Here is a 24,506-nt window from a genome sequence, read left to right on the forward strand (position 1 = left end):
CCCACCTACCAATTAGATTGTACAGGGGGTTTGCACCTACTCATACTGTGTACAGTGTATACTTAGCTGGGACACAATAGAGAGCTGAACAATATGCAAGTGAAAGGGTCGTTAAACAGGAATTTGTCGGCCAATTCTTTCTCCTTGCACTATGAACCTCAATAGTGTATTTAGTGCATTATCCAGCCTAAAGCTATGAAGTCATATACAAAAATGTTGAATTTAAATTTGAAATCAAATAAAAATCCCCTGCTATTAATTTAAATATTATTTTCTTTGTCATTTTCATGATTCTGTAGTTAAGGAAATCAATTCTACATTTAGCAATTTTAAATTGTTTCTTTAGGACTGCTCCCAAAACAGTAAAGTAAAGGGTATCAAAATGCAAACTGTAATCCACTGTAAGTCAGTCATAAAAGGTTACTATCTTTGAAAACTACCGGTATACCCTACAAATCCTATAAAGAGTTAGCTCATTTCGATCTTTCCCCATTTCTACCCAAAATATGTTTACATTTGGAACTCATGTCAAAAGAGCCAATATTTCACCAAAGTGCAATAATTGCAATATACATAAAATAACATAACCACGTCTTATATATTTAGTTGACTGAATTTGGATATCTCAAAAAGTAAAAGTGAATTTGCCCTTCAATATAAACTTAGGAAAGCCAACTCAAACCTCCACACTTCACTATCAATTGTTACCCTTCGGGAAATCCCAGACCTACAATCAAATAAACAAATATAAGACAGGGACCTGCACTGTTCTTCTAATGAAAAACTATATCTATCTTACCTGCAGAATTCTGTACAAAATAATTGTATACACATAACTTGCACAAGTAGGCTTACAGGCACAAAGAAATGGCATAGCCCTATGAGGTAGAAAGCCTTCACTTGGTAAGCATAGAACACAATTAGTTCAGTTTATAACAGTGAAAGCACAAGTAACAAGAATACATTTCCGAGTTTGACTGTACATATACAATTCACTAAAATACTATTATCCCAGAGAACCAGGTCCATCCTATGGTTATATCACAACTCTTGATTCTTCATATCGGAATAAAACTGGAAAACCCTGCCTAATGTCTCAAGAGCCATATCATTTAGCTAGCATAAAAACAAAAGAATGATAGGTAGTCTGACCACACAGAGAACTACAAGTATATAGACATCATTTAATCTTTTCCCTTGCACACAAGAGATATCGAAAACCTGATGGTATGATATTCGATGGGCCAAGATAACTGGTATGGCTTAACATCAAAAGCCTATGTACATTATTAAACATCAAGGTGGCTTAAAGATAAAGGAATATTTTCTCAATACTAGAGCAATTATTCGTTTGAAACATAATTAATACAGCATTCAATTGTATATATCAGAGAACCTATTGTTTTCACTGCAAAGTTACTCTAATTAGAGGGCAGAAGGGGACTTGTATGGGCTACAGGTTGGCTTTCTCCTATGCCAATCTATTCATGGGTTGGCTTGAGATAGAACGCCTCTGAAGTACTAATGCTATTTTCATTCAAAAACAGACTATATTTTGGAGATGATTTTTCAGGATTTCACAACTATTTGTTACAGTTGTGTGAACAAATGAAAAAAAAATATTGAAGATCTAACTTGGGAGTCAGAAAAATATAGAATTATTCCCTGAGTATAGTGACAAAATCTGGAGAAATAAATGATACATATACATTTTTGTGAAAAACAATAACTTGCAATGAAGACTATACAGAAAAGAGACCACATTTATTACAGCTGACTTGCAAGGTCAAGGCATGAAAGAAAAACATACCCAATAGCAAATCTTTAAGCACGAGAAAAAGCTATGCCAAAATGGTGCATTAAGTTAATAAAAAAAAACTTTCAAAAAAGGGGCTGAGAAAGTGAGGTTCAGGGACAGAGCAAAAAAATATAAAAATACATTAGTGTTTTGCTACCACATGATATTGTAAAATCTGCTACAAACTCTAATGGTAAAAGCAGTAAATGTAATAAAATAATTTTAAAACACTTTCATCTCATTCAAGGAGAACAAAGTGTAAAATAGCATAAGTCTCACTGACTTCTCATTATATACCAACATTGTGACACTTTGGATTCTCTACAGATTTCTAATGATCAGAATTGTGAACAAAGAATGAAAATACACATTCTTGGCTAAACTCATTGGGAGTTAGAAGTAGAAATGTTTGAGTTTCACGAAGTGGAAACTTTTACAAATATAATAACATTTGCAAGTGTGTATAAAACAACAAACTGGATCACCCTTTAGAACCCTAAAAAGAAATCTGGAGTAAACATTTACCTATAATGAGAAATGAAGATGTAAATTACCATAACACTGCACACTTGACAACTTCACACGTACTTTGAGGTTATGATAACATTCCTTGGTTTGATTAAAATCAATATTAATATGAGAGGAGGTAATTGAGAAATACATCTAACAAAAAAAAAGCAATGGAATCAGCTAAATTGAATAGTACAGATAGGACTTAACAAAGATTGTGAAATTACTGCTTTTTAGAATTAAAGAATTCACACTACTGAGACTTTTGCTGCTGTTATCTTTGCTCATGTTTCTACTGCATGCCAAGCTTGTTACGTAAAAGCCAGATTTTAGGTGTGACACATTGACTCCATAACAGCCAAGGATTATGAAGTATGGCATGCTCTAGAGATATATATCTAGGTTTGTTTGTAAGATAGGGCTAAAGAGCAATTTCTTTTAAACTTAAAATCAAATGATCATTTCTGAAAAAAAATCCTTACATTTCTTTGGTAGCTGACCTTAAAGCTTCTAACAAAGAGGTCATACTTTCACCTATGTGTAGTCAGACTAGCTATAATAGTGTTTGCTAGCCTAATAATATAAAACATGCAGTAGATTATTCCTGGTTAGATTACTCGAAGTCTCAAGAGTTGAAATATAATGCTATGGTGAGCTGATTTACTGAGATATGATTGTGTTTCCATTTGATATTACACCATCAATATGGTGACAGGATGTTACTATACAATTAGGAGAGGCAGACATATATACTTGCAACAAATGCTCTTTTTTGTTCTGTTATCAACTAAACTAACGATGTGAAACCAGCGGCAAAAAAAGAACTTTACCTTGTTGAAAATTAGCACGTTTTTGGTGAACATTATCTGCGCCATCTTGCCTCTTCCCCTGATGCCACACTTTTGTCGTGCGCGCCCGCCATTTTGTTAGATGCCCCGATCAGAACGAACCCTTTTGCATGCCGCTGGCCCCTGACATAGCCTTTCGCCTTCACTAAGCCTGCACGCTGACCACCCCCTGCTTGCACCTGCCTTGAGTCATAAACCCCTCTTCGGCGCTGCTCTGCCCCAGGCCCTCATCCTGTTCCCAGCGCGACACCTCCCTGCTCCCCTTTCATGATCTCCGGCCCTTAGATGCAAACCCCCTTTTTCCCTGTGTGCCCGTTTTGTCTTCCCCGTTCCCAGGCCGACACCCAGCTCTGCCGATACCATCCCTTGCCCCTCCCCGTACAATAGAAAGCTTCCCCCATCAAAGGATCCCCGGGTTGATCAAAGCCCCCACTCCATGAGATCCGATCAAACCCCCACATTCCGTGAATCGGCGGAATATCCAGCTGCGTGATACTCATCACCTGTTGTGACTAGGGTGGGGACTTCGACTGTAAATGTGTGTGGGAACGGGCTCAAAGGGAGTTCCGGGAATGTCTTTTTCATACATCAAAGCTTTAACATGAATGTGTAATGTACAATAAAGTCATAAACTTGTGTATAAGAGGCCAGGCCTCAGGGATGCAGTTAGAGCACCTCAGAACGATACCTTCTGTCCGTTTCGTTGTGTTCTCCTCCGGAGAGAATAAAAACCTTGTTTCCTGCCTTCCAGTCTCCAGCGCCTGCCTCTTCAATAGTTTAACTTTCTTTGTGGGTTCAAGAGGCGACACCGCCGGGCAATACTTAAGGATCTTATATTCTGGTTGGTAGTGCCCCCCATTTTAGTTTCAACAATTGGCGTCCCAAGCGTGGGGCCCATCAGCGACTCGTGGATCCAGTGGGAGAGGTCCCGACGACAGAGTGAACGACTGCAACGATCGGGAGAGCTCTTGCCCAATAGACCCTCGTCTGGCAGCCGATCATCCGAACTTCACTAGTTCCGAACAGACCTCTCTCGAGTGATCTACGGTCCTGACTGGGAACCATCAGGAGTGCCGCGAGGATAACGAAGAAGAGAGGACGATCGGGCGCTGGATTCGGAAGACAGGAAACTGTCCATGCGGTCCGGGTAAGGTCGTGTAACCACGACAAGTCGCGAAATATTTGCTTGATTGCTTGTTTGTTTAAAAATACTAGTATTGCTCTTTTTTATTTATTTGGAGATTCACTGTCTGCAAACGGAGAAACAACGGGCTCTCTCTTTGCAAACAGCGGAGGATAGGTAGGGCAGCAGCCGTGCTTATTTTTTTCTCCCCCACTCAATAATTACTTGAAACTGAACTGTTGTTCGCAAACTATTGTTTCCTGGAGATTCCCTGTCTGCAAACAGGGAAGAGACCACCCTTTTTTGCAGATAGTGAAAAGGGTAGGTAACGCAGATCTTTGCGGACCTACTCATTCTCCCCATTGTTATTTATTGGTCTTTTGTTATTTTTGATCCATGAGGTATTCACTGCCTGCAAACAACGTTGAATAGAAATATTCTGTCCGGTCTTTGCACCTAGTGATAAGATAGGCAGTGCTGACTTTTTAGTCCCTCGTTACGAGCCGTCATGTCTGTCTTCTCCCCACTGATAAATAGCCTGTTTAGCCCGGACCGTGTATTAGAGGTGGATCATATAGCTCCACTAGAAGGCACCCCTAATAAGGACATGTTCATAAACTATGGATTAGTCACCATAGCCTATAATAAATTGTGGCACAGGTATACCGAAGATAGTCAAGACAAACAGTGGCCACTGGCAGGATCCTTTGACCTTGATAAAATAGAAACGTTAGAAATAGCCCTTCGAAATAATAAAACAACGCCGATTATGCTCGACAGTCTCGGTATGTGGCGCAGAGAGGCTATGCAACGACAGAGAAAAGACGAGGACAAACCAAGTAGAGAAATATACCGACAGGACAACCCCAGGACACCGCTACCCACAACTTATCCCCCGACACTATGCAAAAGACGACCAGACTTAGGGCAAAACCAATGCGCTTTTTGTAGGTATGTCGGACACTGGAAAGCCCAATGCCCGACTCTACTGAGCGTGAGTAAAGGCAAAGGGCCGACAAGAACGACAGACCGGCAGTACGAGAAAAAGCGCGAGACAAAGAAGAACCCGACTTACATAGACAGACCAGACAGAACCACCACGTTTGATTATGCCCGATGGCACAGATTTCGCCAGGACAATTTCAGCGGCATGCTCAAGTTCTCCTAGGTCGGGCAACGTCAAGACGGGAACCCAGCCTCGTTTCAAATTCACAGACGGAAAGAGATAATTATGACCAATAACTGTTTTATATTCGTCTTGGGTCTTTGTATGTCGTACTTGTACTGTCCCCCGTCTGAGTTTGTGTGTATGTAATGTACAAATCTGCGTCATCCCTCTACACGTGTTTCCGTGTTACTCAACCTCTGTTAGCAGAAACTTAGCATAAAAGCAACCTGAAAAGAAAGAAATGGTAAAACAAAATCCGTAGACCATTAATGAACTTGAACTTTTAATTTAACACAACAAACAAGGAATAATAACGGTAAACTGTAGAAAATGAAAGTCAAACAGAACATTCGCCCCCCCCCATTCTGGAACCTTCCAAAGTAGGGCAGGGTTACGGCTACACCCAACCAACGGCAACCCATATAAGGCGGGCCCGGCCGCCAACTCTTGGTCAGGAGATCTTAACGTATGGGGGAGCCGGAGGAGAGGCAGGAGCCAGCAGCCTGGGCAGTTGTAGGTAGTTCCGCCACATGTCTCCTCGGCCAGCCGCAACGGGCCTGGATAGACTTAAGCAGTCCCGCCACATGTCCAGAGAAGAACGAGGCACCTCTTCCTTTTCTCTTCCGTCACAGCCGCAGCAGCCCTGGACGGCGGGATGTCCTGCACGTACCTCCACAACAATTTGTCCAAGTTGGGCTGGGAGGGAGAGGCGACGCGGACGAGCCTCTCCCACCTCCACCGATAGGAGGTTTCCCAGCCCCCGGCCCGACGCCGAACACCCCCAGTCAGGCGATGGTGCCAATACTTCCACAGCACCGAACACACCATGGTGGCACCCCAGTACTTGCGCAGCACCGAACGTGCAATGGTGGCCATACTCCCACAGCACCGAGCACAGGTCTTGGGGAACACCGGATGTGGAGAAACCTTCATGCGGGGCGATGAAAAGGAGCGGCCTGGAGTGCACCGGGAGAAGGAGACGATGCGAACCAGTCTCCCTCGCCCCCCAGGTGGGGGCATCACAGCTGCACCCCAGCCGAACGTCCCGCTTTCACAAAACAGAGACCTCTTCCTTTCACTCCGAAGGATCTCTCCCACTCTTGCAAACTCGACGAGAGTGGCCCCTGTAGGGCCTCAAAATGGCGTCTGGGTCCGCTGGAAGGCGGGCCCCGGCCACTAGAGTAACTTTGACCAGCAACATAACTCGAACATTTGCCCCCTGGAGCACGAGCCCCCATCTCCGACAGCATCTCCACAGCCTTGAAGATCCTACAAAGGTCCCCGGCGGAACCTTCGGCCTTTGCAGGCTTCCGGTAAGGGACGGCTGCCTTGATCGCCAACGAAACAAACATGACATTGCCACTCCTTCTGTTAGCATGAATTCTAGAACTGCCGAAAAGGACTCTGGTCCAAACTGCCAGTAATGGGAAACATTTCCCCCTGATGCTGCTTCCGGACTGAGCCGGCCCCGCCCAAAATGGCGCTGGTATCAATCGGAACTTACGAACACCTCGTGGTGTTCCTTCGCACTGATATAAACTTGATGTTCTGAGATTTTATATGATCCTTTGTACACTTGGCTAGAAAAGACAAGGAGAACTCACTCGACGAACAGTATGAAAGGATCCCCGTTACAAATGTTGATTACAAATGTACAAATGTATTATATTTTTTTATAACTGATGTAAACCTCACTTACGACGTACACGTACGGTATGCATATAGGAAATCTGATTACAACCATTATGATTATGCTTCTAAATTATGAAAATAAATGCCCCCGAACCCCCAGCCAATTAATAGACGTTTTAGTTTCTTACAAATGAATGAGTCAAACTTTCCGATGTTTTTATTGCCGCAAACGACACCCCCCCACTGTACGCACTTTAGCCATTGCCACGACCGGCCAAATACGACCGCACCCTCATAATCCACATGCTGAAATGATTTTGCAAAATAAAGTTTTTGAAACTATGGACGGGTATTGCATGCTTTATTTTAAAAATGTGGGATCGGTGGGAAAGTTCTTTTCTGTGCACCCTACTCTGCTCTCTCTTTAAGGTTAAAAGAAGATGGTTGCCCAGCCCTGGAGGACGGATCGGATCGACAACACGACACTCCGCCTTCAAAGTACGCGACTGACCCATGAACTCTCGCGTAGGGGAAGACCTTGACTTCCAAGGATGGGTAAAACGAACGGTGTAAATGAAGGAATGTAAAGGGAGGGTGAAATGAAATAATGTAAATGTTATAAAGTACAACGTTCCAAAGTACCAGGGAACGGAGCTGACCCAAGAACCGAAGAACCTTAGAACGCCACAGCGTTGAAAGAGGTTTAAGGATCCCGATAGTGAGATACATCCTTTGACTAGATACCTCGCACTAAGCACCTCTGGTTTCCTTTTTTTACGTTTCCCCGCCCACGACCTATATGGACACACTACCCCCCCCCCCCGACTCCAGAAACCATATCCCCGGGGACCCTGCCCCGAGGAGGAAAGACGAGTAAGAGGTAAGTAAAGGACTTATGAATCCATGTATTTGAATGTGCGCGAACGCTGTCTCCCCCACCCCCTTTTTTCCTCCCTCTGCAGGTTACATCAGAAATTACAGCCGAGGTGTGGCGAAGATCCGAAGCCTTGCCATGTCTAATACACGAAGCGGACTAGCGCCGCAAGGTGGTGTCTAAGCACGCCTGCAAACTACTCACGTATCGAACAAACCCGAAAAATTAGCACAACCTGATAAAAAGTGATCACCCCTAAACCAGACTGGACGAATGAACCCATGTCACGTATGATGCGAAACTATGAGGGAATGTGTGTGTGTGACTGAGGCGTCGACCCAACTGGTCGAAGGACCGAGAATGCGAGAAGTGCGACAACATGGTACCTCCTTTCTTCTTTCCTTTTTCTCAAAGCACGTCCCCTCTACCCTGTCTAATGCTCAAACTGCATGATTACAAGATCCTAACGCAGACCCGTGAATGCCCTTTACTGCGTAATGCACTAAATAGCCTTTCTTGAATACACTGCCACCCTCTCTGTTGCACGTGTACTATTTAGCGTGCCGTTACGCTCTCTCTCTCTCTCTCTCTCTCTCTCTCTCTCTCTCTCCCTCTATTTTTTTACTCCCACTCTTCCGAGTGATTAGCCCCGAAATTGGCAGACTGCCACCCCTAGCACACCACCTAATTGGCTTCAAATACCGTCAGTATTTGCACAAAAACTTGTCTTTAATACAATCACCCTGAAGCCGCGTCATTACCTCTCCTTTTCCGAACCGAGGTTGGGCCGTAAGGGAAAGGACAGGTAAGACGACAGAGGTTCCCTAATCTGACCCGAAATAAGGGAACTACATGTCAACGGCTCCTATGGTATAAAACAAGGACCTCAGAATACGCGACCCTCCCCTCCCCGAATTGTCGCAATACCCAGACCGGAAAAATGATCACCCCTGTTACCTCCCCTGTATCAGCCGCCCAAAAACTGGAATTATGAAACTACCCCTCATTTCCGGTTGTGAGAGATGGGTCGATTTATGCCCTTACCACAAGTTTCCTATGTCCCTGGTTGTTCCCCATAAAACCCCTGTCCTTCCTAATTAAGTAATCGGGCTGTAAAAGGTTACGTAGGATCCAGAATGATGTTTTACAAGGTTAACAGACTAGTCCAAGGTAAAGAAATCATCGAAATGAACCCCGTAGTAGTTAAAAGGCAGGATGCATCGATAAAAAGGAAATGTTTAGCCATGTTCGCCTCTCAGCAAAATACCTGTGTAGTACCATGTTAACGTCTCACGAAGGTGGGTCACCATCAGATGAACTGTCGTGACTGTAATAAATAATTGTAAAGGAAAGTCATAGTAAATCCAACAGGCCCGTCACCGGCCATTCATATGCCAGTTGTGAACACTGATATAACGGGCATTTTTCATTCTTTGCCTGGAGCTGGGAGAGAAATAGACTTTTGATTATCTTCATCTGCAAATTCTCTAAAGACTGTCTTTTCAAACTTGTTTAAGGGTACTGCTGTTGGAGGAGAGAAGGACCGGATGTGGGAGCACGAGGCCTGACTGCAGACTAAGGAACACCTGCGACATTAGCCAAGGCGAGACCACGACAGAAAAGAGCTGCAGGACGAGGCACTGTTTTCGACAACATGAGAAGAAAGGGTCGACCTGATGCCCCTGCTCGATGTCCAGTGTCTGTCGACAAGTCCCCGCTCTCTGAATTCGGTCACACGCTCGCCTATTTGAAGTCTCTCGTTCCCCTAGTCTGTTCCTAATTTGGCCTTGCTCCATCCCCCTTTTCCTCTGACCTACCCTATGGACTGTTTTGTACGCTCTTCTTCCATCTGAACTTTCTGACGATCATCTCAAAGGACACAGGGCGATAAGGACCTTTCCGACCAGAAGCGCGAGGAAAGGGTCGTGCCCTGCAACGCAGAACTTAGAACAGAGCTGGACTTGTAGCTCCACCGCCGGTGCTCAACAGCGCCAACGAAAGGCAACAAAGAATGATGAACATTTGACATCCCCAATCGCCGTTTCTGCTAGACCTCATTTCTCTCCCAGCCGCCATTGTATTGATCATGCTCCAATCTGAACCTGATATATATGTAATAACCTGCCAGTATGAAATATGCTTGCTGCTCTCGCTACAGAATCGTTTTTGTATTGCATTCCTATGACTTTCCTGCTAAACAAATTGATCAAAGTTTATCAAATAGGCCCACCTCCTAGAAACTAGAAATGTTAAAACGTATTGTTTGCAACTCTTTTCCTCTAGGGTTCCTACCGTTTTCTTTCTCATGCCCACCACAATAGAACCGAGTAGAAAATGAACCAGCAAGATGTCTTGAATATGTTAAAGGGAGGACTGTTGAAAATTAGCACGTTTTTGGTGAACATTATCTGCGCCATCTTGCCTCTTCCCCTGATGCCACACTTTTGTCGTGCGCGCCCGCCATTTTGTTAGATGCCCCGATCAGAACGAACCCTTTTGCATGCCGCTGGCCCCTGACATAGCCTTTCGCCTTCACTAAGCCTGCACGCTGACCACCCCCTGCTTGCACCTGCCTTGAGTCATAAACCCCTCTTCGGCGCTGCTCTGCCCCAGGCCCTCATCCTGTTCCCAGCGCGACACCTCCCTGCTCCCCTTTCATGATCTCCGGCCCTTAGATGCAAACCCCCTTTTTCCCCGTGTGCCCGTTTTGTCTTCCCCGTTCCCAGGCCGACACCCAGCTCTGCCGATACCATCCCTTGCCCCTCCCCGTACAATAGAAAGCTTCCCCCATCAAAGGATCCCCGGGTTGATCAAAGCCCCCACTCCATGAGATCCGATCAAACCCCCACATTCCGTGAATCGGCGGAATATCCAGCTGCGTGATACTCATCACCTGTTGTGACTAGGGTGGGGACTTCGACTGTAAATGTGTGTGGGAACGGGCTCAAAGGGAGTTCCGGGAATGTCTTTTTCATACATCAAAGCTTTAACATGAATGTGTAATGTACAATAAAGTCATAAACTTGTGTATAAGAGGCCAGGCCTCAGGGATGCAGTTAGAGCACCTCAGAACGATACCTTCTGTCCGTTTCGTTGTGTTCTCCTCCGGAGAGAATAAAAACCTTGTTTCCTGCCTTCCAGTCTCCAGCGCCTGCCTCTTCAATAGTTTAACTTTCTTTGTGGGTTCAAGAGGCGACACCGCCGGGCAATACTTAAGGATCTTATATTCTGGTTGGTAGTGCCCCCCATTTTAGTTTCAACAACCTCACATGGCCACACATAATTTGGTACAAGTGAAAACCTATTATTATAATGTATTTTTACACAATTAGCTTGTATATAATTCTGAACATTTGTGAGGTATTATATATATATATATATATATATCTTTTTTAAAGAATACTACAGATCCTCTTTAATTGCATGACAGTATGGCTGGTATTTCCAAAAGGATGTCTCATTCTAATTGAGGAAGCGAAGGGTGGAGTTGCGTTCTTCATGGTTTTACAATTTTTTTATTAAAAAACAAAATCAGATTTCTATTCAACGTTTTGAGATATGTAGACTGGATAAACTAAGTAGACTTATTTAAAAAATATATATATATTTCCTTCATGAAATCTAGTAATAATACAATACAGTCCAAGTCAGATTACTGCAATTTAAGAAAAAATAACTGTTTGAGTGAATAATAAAACGGCAGTCAGTGGAGACACATCTGTTACAATGCCATGATGTCGGGACGGAGAAGTCCCCTTCTATGTGTACCCCTGCCCGGAGTGCCCAACTGTACGATTGTCTCGAATTCGTAAAGGACAAGTTACTTACCTTTGGTAATCCCTTATCTGGTAGAGACACGATCTAGCCGCATATTCCCTACCTTTGAACTTCCAGATGTCAGGATGGATCCAGAATATTTTTTAGGTCTCGGCCTGCGAAAGACTGCGCCCATGCGCAGTCGAGAAGGCGAGGCTTAATGATATAGGGTATTTTCTACTAGCGATGTTAAGCCGCACCCCTCTTTTCCATTGGCTGGCATACTAAACGGTGGCCAGCCATTGGAGAAGAGGTCCTAGTGACGTTCTTCTTTCTCTGTAAGCGCCGTCCTTTTCAGACTGGCTTACTTGACTTCCTTCTGCTGTAAAAGATTTGTTATCTTTATGGGGCCTGCCCCATAAAGATTAGAAACCTTTTACAACAGAAGGAAGTCGGGGAAGAGAAAGGCTATGCCATACAACCGCTACGCGAGAGCTTGTTCTGGTTGGCTTCCCCCACCCCACTTCGACCACTCCATTTCCTGCTTGCTAAACAAGCATTCCTGCTTTTGCTGCCCTAAAGTTAAATGCATAATGGTAACAGACGCCCGCCTATTGTAATGAACAATATTATTTTAACGGCTCTTTACCATGGGGGCAATATTTTGATAAGGTACCGATCACCTCTCAAGTTGCTCGCTCTTTCAGTGGACTTGGATGGTGGCAGCCATGTTGCAAAGGGATCCGTGATTACCTAGCCATTCGGTGTGAGGCACTTTGTTTTTTCCAGCATGAAAACTAATATCATATAAAAGTACTGCTGCTTCTATGATGTTAAATGCATGCTGGAGTTAAACGCCACAATACCAGCTCTGCAGCAAAGCCAAGACCTGTGTCATCCACTTCCGGTTTAGAAGCCGGCCTGGGCCCCTCCTTCTTCCCTTTACCCTTAGCGCGACAGCGAGATCAAGCATGCTCTCGCGAGGTTTCTCCCTCATCCTAGGCAGTCGCTGAACGAGGTGGGTGCCAGCGACCAATGCCCCACAACGTTTTGCTTGTTTTCTATTTTTCTATATTTTGGATCAGGAAAATTCACATTTAAGTAGCGACAGGCATTGGAGGGCTTCCTGATGCTAAACTGTGAGCTGCTGGTTTAGGATGACAATGGATTGTGCTGCTGCCTTCGGTGATAGGGAGCCACCATTGGGGAATGGTGTCCGCGCTGCCTTATTACTTATTATAAGGGCCTCAGCCACAGGGTTGTATGCGCGGCCAGTGTTCTTGTGTCACTACTGGCTGTCTCTGGTAACCTGGCGTCCCGTCTTGGAAAAATCAGATTTTCTACTATATTTTGTAAATTTGTTCGGAATCCGATGTACTGTCCTTTTGCAGACTTTGCACTTTCTCGTTCGTGCTGTTCCGAAGTATCCCGTGCTGCAGCGGAGGCAAGTTGAAGACGCCTTTCTGGCTGGAGACTAGTAGTAGCCGACTCTCGCTGTACAGAAATGCCAGTCATATCCGACTGTGGCCCAGCTAAAACATATACTCTTGATGATGTTTTTTGGTTGAACTATCAACAACCTCCATTAAAAAAAGAGGGTCCAAGGGCAAATTTAACGACCCAAACTAGATATATGCCCCAACTTAAACAGAAAAAACAACTATTATATCTAGGGGTCAGAAAGCAGAAAAACTCACTGTGAGAACAAGACTTCAACATGGAAAAACAATAAGTTTGTGAACTTAAGGTGGAGACCCAAGTATGCTCCCAAGTGTGACACCAATGTGTGAGCTAAAGCTCGAGGGCATGATTGAATTTTCCCATCAGTAGCCACTCTGTACCGCCCTTGTTGACATCATTTGGGTTCTAATTGCCCAGGAGGAAAAGGGAAAAAGGAAAACAGCCTATTGATGTTATTTAAGGCTGTTCCAAAAACCTTTGGCGTAATGTGATGTCAGTACTAAGTTTTGTTATTTTAAATATAAGTGGCGACTGGAAAAAGCAGTGTGAAATCAAAATGTGAGTGAAAAAACAATTAAAATTGGATAATACTGAGTAAGTATGAAACTTTATTTTTTCTTCTCAGTTTTCCAAATCTAAAAGGCAAAGTGCAAAATCAGATTTAACAAAATATCTGTGAGCAATGATGGTCGACATGTTTCAGCATTATGGTGGTATAGTACCAATGCTTTCTTCAGGACCCGATGTTAACTACTGCTTATATAAAGTGAAATTAAAATGTCACCTGCAAAATCCAGGTCAGAATAAATCCACCACAGACTTTTGTCACATCATGTTGAAGGGACGAACACACAGGAGAAAACATAAAGACAAAAACATATTAGCATATTTATAAGCTAATAAACAATTACGTCATGAAACGTAAGACATCATATGTCAGTATATTTTTAATACCTCCAGGTAGACACAATCATGGCCACTCGCCCATTAGCTGTGGTGATGGCGCTTCACCCCACCTGGCTGCAGCTCAGGTATAGAGGAGCACCGCTCTGTAAACGAATAAAGAGACATCCAGAGAAACAAGGGTAGGTAGAGCTATAATTCAACATTCTGTTTTCTTATTGAAAAGATGTTTTCAAATTTTAAGCTTAAAATCAATCAGTGCTGTCAGTTTTAGTGAGACAATAGGTTTTTTTGTAGCATGTACAAAACCCACTGCTTGCTGCATACTCAAAAAACTACTATTGAGCATGTGTACAATATTTCGCCAATAGAGTCAGATAGCGTTCATCCATTAGCGAGAACAATAAAGTTTTAGCCATCACTCTACCCTAGCATATTATAGCTTGGAAAGGAATGATCAAGCAGACTGTGTATCGATTTGATCGATTAATAGCAGCCTCAATGGTAGTTCCTCAAATCACTGTACACGGCAATTTCAGTAATAGGCAATACGTTTTTTTCATGCTGTCGTCAATAGCCAGCCCTTTAGAACTGCGAGCAACAAACAATATGGTTCTGCTATTATGACCCTTCCCTAGTCAATGGTTAAAATCAAAATCAATTCCAACCTTGGTGGCAGCCAAATCCATGGATGTATGGGCCCACCTTTCCACCTCAGATGGGTCCTTTCTGTCCTCAGCAAATGCAACAAGGTCCATGGATGCCTCCTTTTTTAGGGTTTGGCCCGAGACGACCGAGAGGCAGGACGAGACAAGGACCAACACACCAGGTACACTGGGGCCCTGTACAACAACAACAACTCACAATGGACCTGAGGAATGGGAAACAGGTACCCAAGGAGCAAGCAGGACCAAGCAACACAACAGTCTTGTGATCAATTTAAGCTCCCATCTACTAACTGAGGATGAAGAGAGCCTGCTGAATAAAGGTCTGGGTTTCATAGCAACTCAAACAGGAGATCCATTTGTAGCACAGATCGAATTAGCGAAATTCTTTAGAAAAATAAGACTTCACTACTTCTTCGCAAAACAAAATGTTGGCGACATGGAAATTGATGAAAACACTGGCCTTAAAAAACCATCAACATTTAATCCACCGGTTGTTGGTCTGCCTGCAAAGGTGTCAACATTCGAAGAGGCGGTCGAAAATGATGTTTAAAATCTCTTCTTGACTAAAGATAAGCCTTTCATCAACATTTCCAGAAAGGATCAAGAAGCCTTACGAGCATTAACATCTAATACCAACATCACGATCAAGCCAGCCGACAAGGGCGGTGCGATTGTTATACTCGACACTGAGGTGTACCGGAATGAATGCTTGCGACAACTGGATGGTCGCAAAGCATATTGCCCTCTGTTGGAAGATCCGACAGAACGATTAGAAGTCACCATCGGACACCTGGTAGAGGAGGCAATATCTGAAGGGTGGATCACATCAGAAGAGGGTCAATACCTCCGTACTACTCACCCTGTAATTCCCTATTTTTATTGCCTCCCAAAAGTCCACAAACCCCAGAGACCACCTTTGGGACGGCCAATCATTTCTGGAATTGGCTCGATCCTTGAGCCTCTTTCCACTTTTGTGGACCACTTTTTAAATCCAATGGTGAGGGAAATGCCTACTTTCCTCAAGGACACTAAGGATGTCCTGAGGCTGCTTCCTGATATACAGTTTGACAGTCAAATGGTCGCAGGACTATTACATCATAGTCCTCTCACCCTGGGCACAAGAAAATTGCTGGGTCACCAGCTCTGTCAATTCAAACGTAACTTCGTTGTGATTGTGTATATTTGAATTTATTTCTTCAAAATAATCAAAATTTTTTGGGAAAGTTCACATATTAAATTTTGCTTTTAACATCGTTTGTTTGATTCCCAAATAAATCGTATCCAATGCATTTCGGTGCATCTAGCACCTTCATCAGGGAAATCTGTAAGTTAATTAAACAAAACAAAACTTGCTTTAGCCTGCACTATTACGTGTAATTCACAATGTTTAACATTACCAACATCTTTATAGCTGACTGCGTTAAATTTCAAGAATGCATAATGTGGTTCAATAAATGCTAGCGCGTGAAACGGCTACTCCAAGAAATGTTTTACAAAAATGAACTAAATACGTGCTCGGCGTTCAATGATACTATGTAACGCTACTGCTGGAATCGCGCTTCGGTGTTGACATCAAAGTTAACAGCACCCTTTCATGTTAACGTTTCTAAGCCGCTCAATCGCTTGCAAACATTAGTATCAGTTATACTAAGATTGTTAGACGCGGCTTACATTAGCGGGTGCTCGTGCTCTGAACACTCACCTAGTTAGTTGTGTGAACGGCTTACGCAAGCTCCGTGCTGCATTTTCTAATGGCGCCGGGATCAAGTGTGTTAATTTTTCTACCCGCTGTTTGACGCATGCGCATTACTCTGCTCCGTTTTTTTTCACTCGACTTTATTGACGCTGCCTCGGTGTTGTGCTGGCAATATACGTGAATGTGACTGCGCGCCCTTACTATGTGGTGCCTGACAAGTTTAAAGAATGTGTAAAAAATGTGTAAAAAACTTCATATAATGCTGTATTTCATATACGTAGTAATTTGTACAATTAGGCAATGATATGTGCACAAAATCATAAATAGCACAGAAATTCAGTTCGATCATTAAGCCCATTGGGCTTCAGACTGTTCAAGTAATAAATCCAATGGTTCTCTCTTTTAAGTAGGTTTTTCTTGTTACTTGTACCCTCTGTTTTGAGCACTGTTTCCAGTATACAGGCTCGCAATTGGCTTATGTGATGCTGTTTCTCCTTAAAGTGGACTGCCACTGTTGATTTTGTTGATTCTGTTCTTATGTTACTTTTATGTTCTGTAAGGCGCGTTTTTAATTTACGTTCAGTGTGGCCTACATACACTGCGCCACAGGGGCATTTCAGCATGTATATTATATTCATTGTGTCGCATGTCCCATTAACTCTTAGCGGTATTTGAAATCCTTTCATTGGATGGGATATCACATTTCCCTTCATGATGTTGTGGCAGCTACTACAGTTCATACATGGGATGGTTCCACGATAAGTGCTTTTTGGAGGTAGTTCAATTGGATGCTTCAGCATTTCTCCTAAGTTTTTTCCTCTCGTGAATGCGAACAACGGTTCTTCTGAAAAAATACCTTTAAAATCCACTTCCAGTTTCAATATTTGCCAATGTTTTCTAATGATATTCTTGAATTGGGTACTTACATTGGAGTATTTACTCACACATGTTATTCTCTTGGTGGCCCCTTTTGTTTTGTTCGTTAATAGTTCATCTCTGGATGTTTGTTGTGCTCTACTCAGTGCTGGTTGTATCGTTTGTTCAGGATATCCCCTGTCCTGAAACCTTTTTGCCATAATTGTCAATTGCTCTTGACATTCTTGACAATCAGTTTCAAACCAACCTTTATCGAAAACCAACTGACAGAAACAACTTATTGAAATTTGACAGCCATCACCCCCAATCCCTGAAGACACATCTGCCATATTCACAATTCCTCAGGGTACGAAACGCGCCTTACAGAACATAAAAGTAACATAAGAACAGAATCAACAAAATCAACAGTGGCAGTCCACTTTAAGGAGAAACAGCATCACATAAGCCAATTGCGAGCCTGTATACTGGAAACAGTGCTCAAAACAGAGGGTACAAGTAACAAGAAAAACCTACTTAAAAGAGAGAACCATTGGATTTATTACTTGAACAGTCTGAAGCCCAATGGGCTTAATGATCGAACTGAATTTCTGTGCTATTTATGATTTTGTGCACATATCATTGCCTAATTGTACAAATTACTACGTATATGAAATACAGCATTATATGAAGTTTTTTACACATTTTTTACACATTCTTTAAACTTGTCAGGCACCACATAGTAAGGGCGCGCAGTCACATTCACGTATATTGCCAGCACAACACAGAGGCAGCGTCAATAAAGTCGAGTGAAAAAAAACGGAGCAGAGTAATGCGCATGCGTCAAACAGCGGGTAGAAAAATGAACACACTTGATCCCGGCGCCATTAGAAAATGCAGCACGGAGCTTGCGTAAGCCGTTCACACAACTAACTAGGTGAGTGTTCAGAGCACGAGCACCCGCTAATGTAAGCCGCGTCTAACAATCTTAGTATAACTGATACTAATGTTTGCAAGCGATTGAGCGGCTTAGAAACGTTAACATGAAAGGGTGCTGTTAACTTTGATGTCAACACCGAAGCGCGATTCCAGCAGTAGCGTTACATAGTATCATTGAACGCCGAGCACGTATTTAGTTCATTTTTGTAAAACATTTCATGGAGTAGCCGTTTCACGCGCTAGCATTTATTGAACCACATTATGCATTCTTGAAATTTAACGCAGTCAGCTATAAAGATGTTGGTAATGTTAAAAATTGTGAATTACACGTAATAGTGCAGGCTAAAGCAAGTTTTGTTTTGTTTAATTAACTTACAGATTTCCCTGATGAAGGTGCTAGATGCACCGAAATGCATTGGATACGATTTATTTGGGAATCAAACAAACGATGTTAAAAGCAAAATTTAATATGTGAACTTTCCAAAAAAATGTGGATTATTTTGAAGAAATAAATTCAAATATACACAATAACAACGAAGTTACGTTTGAATTGACAGAGCTGGTGACCCAGCAATTTTCTTGTGCCCAGGGTGAGAGGACTATTATGTAATAGTCCTGCGACCATTTGATTATTCGATTACACTCAGGGTGGAGAGTGATACCCATGGAGCACGGATAACTTAGTTAAACTTATAGACTGTGCACATCCCATACTTTGAAGATACAGTTTGACAGTACCACAGACATCTTGGTCTCATTTGACGTTGAGTCATTATATACCTCAATACCCCAAACAGAAACACTCAAGGTAGTTGGTAATCTATTAGAACAACAAGACCTTCAATCCATTACACAGGAGTCGTTCATCATGGGTCTAGCAATAGCGACAAAAGACAAATATTTTAGGTACGAAGACACTACCTACCTACAAACATCTGGGACTGGTATGGGTAGTGTCTTCGCGCCTAGTCTCGCTAATCTGTATGTACACAACTTCGAGGAAACCGAAGTTTTGACATCTACCAATCCTTATCTATTGTCGCTTCAAATTTGGAAGCGATATATAGATGATATTTTGGTCATATGGCGTGGGAGTGAGGAAGATTTGCTAGCTTTTCATAAATGGCTGAACACTCGTAATGCATTTCTGAAATTTACTGTAGAGTATAGTAAAACTCATCTAGCCTTCCTGGACCTGAAGATATCGGTAACGGATACAGGGGGTTTGGCATCAGAACTCTACAGAAAGCCTATGGCATAGAATGCTTTACTGAGCTACAATAGTTGTCATCCCAGGGCCCTGAGGAACAATTTGCCTTTTGGCCTGTTCCTCAGGGTCCAGAGGAATTGCTCCAACAAAGAAGCCTTCACGATACATTAAAAAAAACTAGAGGAGCATCTCCAAGAAAAGAACTACCCACGGAAAATAATCCGACAGTCAAAAAAGCGAGCATCAAACAACAACCGAGAAGCTCTTCTTGAAGTGACTTTACCCAAGGAGAAGTCAAACAGAATTACATTTGTCAATACTTTCAACACAAGGTCAAACCAGGTCCAAAAGATCATCCGTAAACATTGGTCCATTTTGAACACAGGTGGAGATAACATCCCCATGCCCCTGTTTGCATTCAAAAGAGGACAGAATCTTAAGGACCAATTGGTCCATACCAGACCAAAAACGAAGGAACCTAGACGAGTTGGCATGCTATGGGATCTGCCGCCAGTTCAAGGACACCACCCTTGTGGCACATGTTCGGTATGCCCACAAACACGCAAATCAGTGGTTGTTGATATAGGCACTAACAGACCCTGGAAACAGCGCCGATTTACGAATTGTAATAGCGACAATCTGATTTATTTGATCACGTGCCCCTGTAACAAACGGTACGTTGGCATGACAACCAGGAAAATCAGAACAAGTATTTTTGAGCACAAAAGTACTGTGCGATGTCGTAAACAAGCGACCCGTTTGACATCACATTTCCATGAAGTTGGCCATAGTCCTAATGATTTTGTCTGGACTGTACTAGAGCAGCCTCTGTTACCCGAACACTGCCCTGACGTCAGCAGATTTCTGTTCAAGAAAGAACAGAAATGGGTATATGTTAGAACTGGCTATTTCTGGTAGGCTAAGGCTGACGCCAAAGTCAGGCAGAAACCACCATTCTAGTCAGGTCAAGGGAGTCACACGCCAAGATAACCCCTGCTCACCCCCTTGGTAGCTTGGCACGAGCAGTAAGGCTAAACTTGGAGGCAATGTGTAAAGCATTTGCGCCAGCACACAACAGCAACAACATCCTAGGCACACCACAAAAGGAATTCCACACAAGGTTATATGAAAATAACTTCTGTATTGTCAAAACACATCAGATAAAAATCACACATGTACATTGTGCCAACTGGCACGGGCAATATTCACAAGGGATTATTTACAGGACAGGGCCACATGGGCCACTGTTAGAATCAACACTTTTAGAAATAGCACTTTTAGAACTTAGAATAATAATAGCACAAAATAACAGTAATAAATCACAACCAGTAGCTACTGGTAACAGGTAAGTACCACCTACGCAACCCTAACCACCTTAGGAGAATATCACGCAGGGGACCAGGACCTTAGTAGGACCACCTGTACTGGAAAGAACAACCACCTAAGTATAAACCAACACATTCAGAGGTGTAAAATCAAGGAAGACACATGATGCATAATAACATTCAGAAGTGCCAGAACATAACTCAATAGCGCAAAAACACATGATGCCTAAAAACATTCAGAGGTGTAAGATCAAGGTGCGTAATCATATTAAATGCATTACATTTCCTAGCACCATATCGCATTGCACAAAACTCACATTAGGCAATTACCATCACATAGATAATCACATTGCGCCTAAATAAAATCACATACCAGCCCCCATCTAATAAAGGGACAAAAGAGCCCTGTGTCCAGAATGTCAGGGCGCGCCATATCGCATTGCACAAAACTCACATTAGGCAATTACCATCACATAGATAATCACATTGCGCCTAAATAAAATCACATACCAGCCCCCATCTAATAAAGGGACAAAAGAGCCCTGTGTCCAGAATGTCAGGGCGCGCCAGTCAGGGGTGCGCCACTGGCGCAAAACCTAAATGTTGCAGGTGCCCACTACTTGCTGGGCACCTGGGAACACTCACAAGGGCCTAAACGCTGCAGCTGGCACTAAGTGCTGCGCAGCTGTGACTGGCCGGGCACCTCTGTGCCATCTCTGTCCCTCTCAGGGACTCACTCTCCATCTTGCGCCTAAACGGTGCAGCTGCCCACTAATTGCTGGGCAGCTGGAGACAAAACTGCGACAGGGCCCTCAGTAGCCCTTCAAGCACATTGCGCCCACTGCTGGAGCCACACAGGCTCTGACGCCAACATGCCCCTCGTTCGAGCCCACAGGCTCTACCGTTAACATTGCCCCCAGGGAGCACACTGGCTCCTAAAGAAAAGTGCATGCCACGAGTTGGAGCCACAGGCTCAGCACGGACACTTCGGGGGCCTTTCAAATAAAACATGGCCCTCGCAAGCATCTCACAGGGACCCTAAATCATGTATGTCCCCTCACGACGATGGAGCCCCTCACTGGGGACTCAACAACTAATGGCCATCGGGGGAGCCACGGGCCTCTGCAAAGAAACATGCCCCCAGCTCTGGAAAGCTCTGGGGGAGACACGGGACCACAGGACCCCCACGGGCCCTTTAACAGGACGTGCCCCCGGTTGGAGCCATCTGACTCTGTGCAGATTTAGGGAAACGTGGGAGCGGCCCTCTATCAAGCGGGGCCGCTCAATTCTGTGCTGCAATCACTCGCGCCCTCTCCCCCCTCCCCTCCGGGCAGCCCTATTTACCGGCTGCTCTACGGAGGCGGCGGGGGACGATGTCCTCTTCCTGCAGTCTGCCGGGGCTCTCTCCTCATGCCGCTCAGCTTCCTTTTCTTCCCGGGGCTCCCTCAGCACACGGGAGCCCCGCAACAGGCCACGCTTCTTCTCCGGTCTCCCTCCAAGCACGGGAGACCGGCAACACCGGCAAAGGCTTCCCCCAGGCAGGGGGAAGCGGAAAACACGTCCTCCCGGCCCCGCCCACAACCAGGCGGCGGGCCGGACCTCTACTTCCGGTGGGCAGCCAATAGCTGCGCGGCCCTCCTGACGAGCCCACTGGCTCTGGTCGCGCTGTCGAGGCCACGGCGGCGATTTCTTCGCCACCACACGGGGTGGCCTCCCGTTTGGAAATTACATTAAATAAATGGGAAAATAAAAGCGCTAATAGCGCATGGGGGCCAAGTAAAGCGCTTACAGCGCTATAATAAAAAAAAAAAGCGCTCTCAAGCGCTGGGGGAAATAAAGCGCTCAAAGCGCTAGAAAACAGATAGAGCGCTCCCAGGCGCTTTTAGGGTAGAACAGGTCCTGGGGGGCTGCAAGGAAAGGCAACAAGGGTACCAGGACCAAGGCAGAGTCCTCCAGCAATCCATCAGGAATCCAGGGGCTGGGCAGGGCTCAGGGAGGCAAGCCTTCCCCTGAGCCCAAGCAGCAGCACGCCCCTGGCAGGATTCAAGTCAGAAACAAGAACATTTTGGAAGGTGACACAGCCCCTTTTTATACAGAGAAATCCTTTGTCTAGCAGGGTGCAGGCAGTGTGAGAACCAGCTAGAACTGGTTATAGGGAATTTCTTTCACTGGCCAGGCTAGGGACATCAGACGCACCCCAGGGGGTGGAGCCAGCATTGTGTGGGGAAAACCCAGCCTCTCTCAGGACCCTCAATCCAGACGGTCAATCCACAAGCAGGCCCAGGCTCACTCCTCCCCTCACATCAGCATGCTAAACACTCCATTCACCACCGGGGCAGACCCTCCCAGACTCTTGGAGCCAGGCTCACCAGCCAGCCTCAGCCAATCACACGCCAGACACAAATTACACAAATATGCCAACTTCTAAAAGTGGCACTTCTATACTAGACACAATCATGCCGCATATACCATTGCGCAGCATTCAATCTCACGTGTTCGCACATACCAAACTCGACCCTGCACTCCCCACACATCAGGAACTACCATGGGCATACATATTCCCCATTCATTCCTATGGGAGGGCAGGTCACTCACCACACATACACAGAGAGCTCACGCACTTTACACTGTACCACAGTGAACAAGTGCGCAAAGGCCTAAAATCCCCAACACCAGGTTCCAGCAACAGGCTAGGAAAAAGCAAAAAGTTTCGGGGTGAACCTGCCAAAAAGGGCCAGGTCCAACAGTATACAAGCTAAATAGTAACAAGGAGGGACTTAATGAACCAATACCCTGGATGTCGCTTTAAATTCACATTATCAGAGCTGCTTAGTTTCAACTTTAGAGCAGGGCCAAGAGTGTTCCTACCCTATAACAACTGATTTTCTGATATAGGTTAGGTACACGAAATGGTGTAGATTACTAAAAACAGGTGACCATAGTAACTTATCCGGTGACCATAGTAACCTATGCGGGGATTATAAGAACGATCTACGATCTAGAAGTTCTTTAAAAAAATTCCGAAATTTGATCTTTGACTCTTAATGTGTAAAAAGGCTTGTAAACCACACAGTTTGACTCTTGATACAAATTTGTAATTGATATATTGATCTTGGTTGGTGCAAACTGTACAAAGACTTACTAAAAGGCATTCCATATCAACAGCTTGAATTGTTAGTTGAACATGTTAAAATAATTTTTTTCGTGAAAGCGCTGTGACAATTAGTAGATACTTGATCTGATCACCGTTAAATGAAAATGAGGCTTTTAAAATATCCTATGTAAAAAACTATCACAAATAGCCTCTTCTTCGACGTTGTCGATCATACGAACTACACTACCCAGAATGCCGAATGTCACGTGAGTGCAATCACGTGCACGGACACATTGAGATTAATAATGGCGGCATCGCGTCCGTTCGGTGATCCCCAGACAGCACAGAAGCAAGTCTGGAGACACCGACGGATAGGTAAGTTAGATTTGACACCATCTATTCCCCGGGTGTTGTCCTAATGCCGCAAAGCAAAATCGCTAGACGCGTCCCTGTTGTACACGTCTCGATACGTGCTCACAAAAGCCATTTGCGTACTAGTCACATTTGTATCATCTGGTTAGTTTCAAACTCCATTTCAGGCTATACGTTGTCTATTCTCTCGTAACCATTGACTAGGGACGGGTCATAATAGCAGAACCATATTGTTTGTTGCTCGCAGTTCTAAAGGGCTGGCTATTGACGACAGCAT

The 24,506-nt window shown here is 44.2% G+C and overlaps 1 protein-coding gene across 1 annotated transcript in view; it reads right to left on the reverse strand.

The window, feature by feature from the left end:
- Positions 1 to 24,506, reverse strand: part of LOC144823527 (40-kDa huntingtin-associated protein-like) — an 884,224-nt gene that overhangs the window by 143,619 nt on the left and 716,099 nt on the right. The window lies entirely within an intron of this gene.

Source organism: Lissotriton helveticus, chromosome 3_1 (genome assembly GCF_964261635.1).
Source record: "Lissotriton helveticus chromosome 3_1, aLisHel1.1, whole genome shotgun sequence".
Classification (NCBI taxonomy): domain Eukaryota; kingdom Metazoa; phylum Chordata; class Amphibia; order Caudata; family Salamandridae; genus Lissotriton; species Lissotriton helveticus.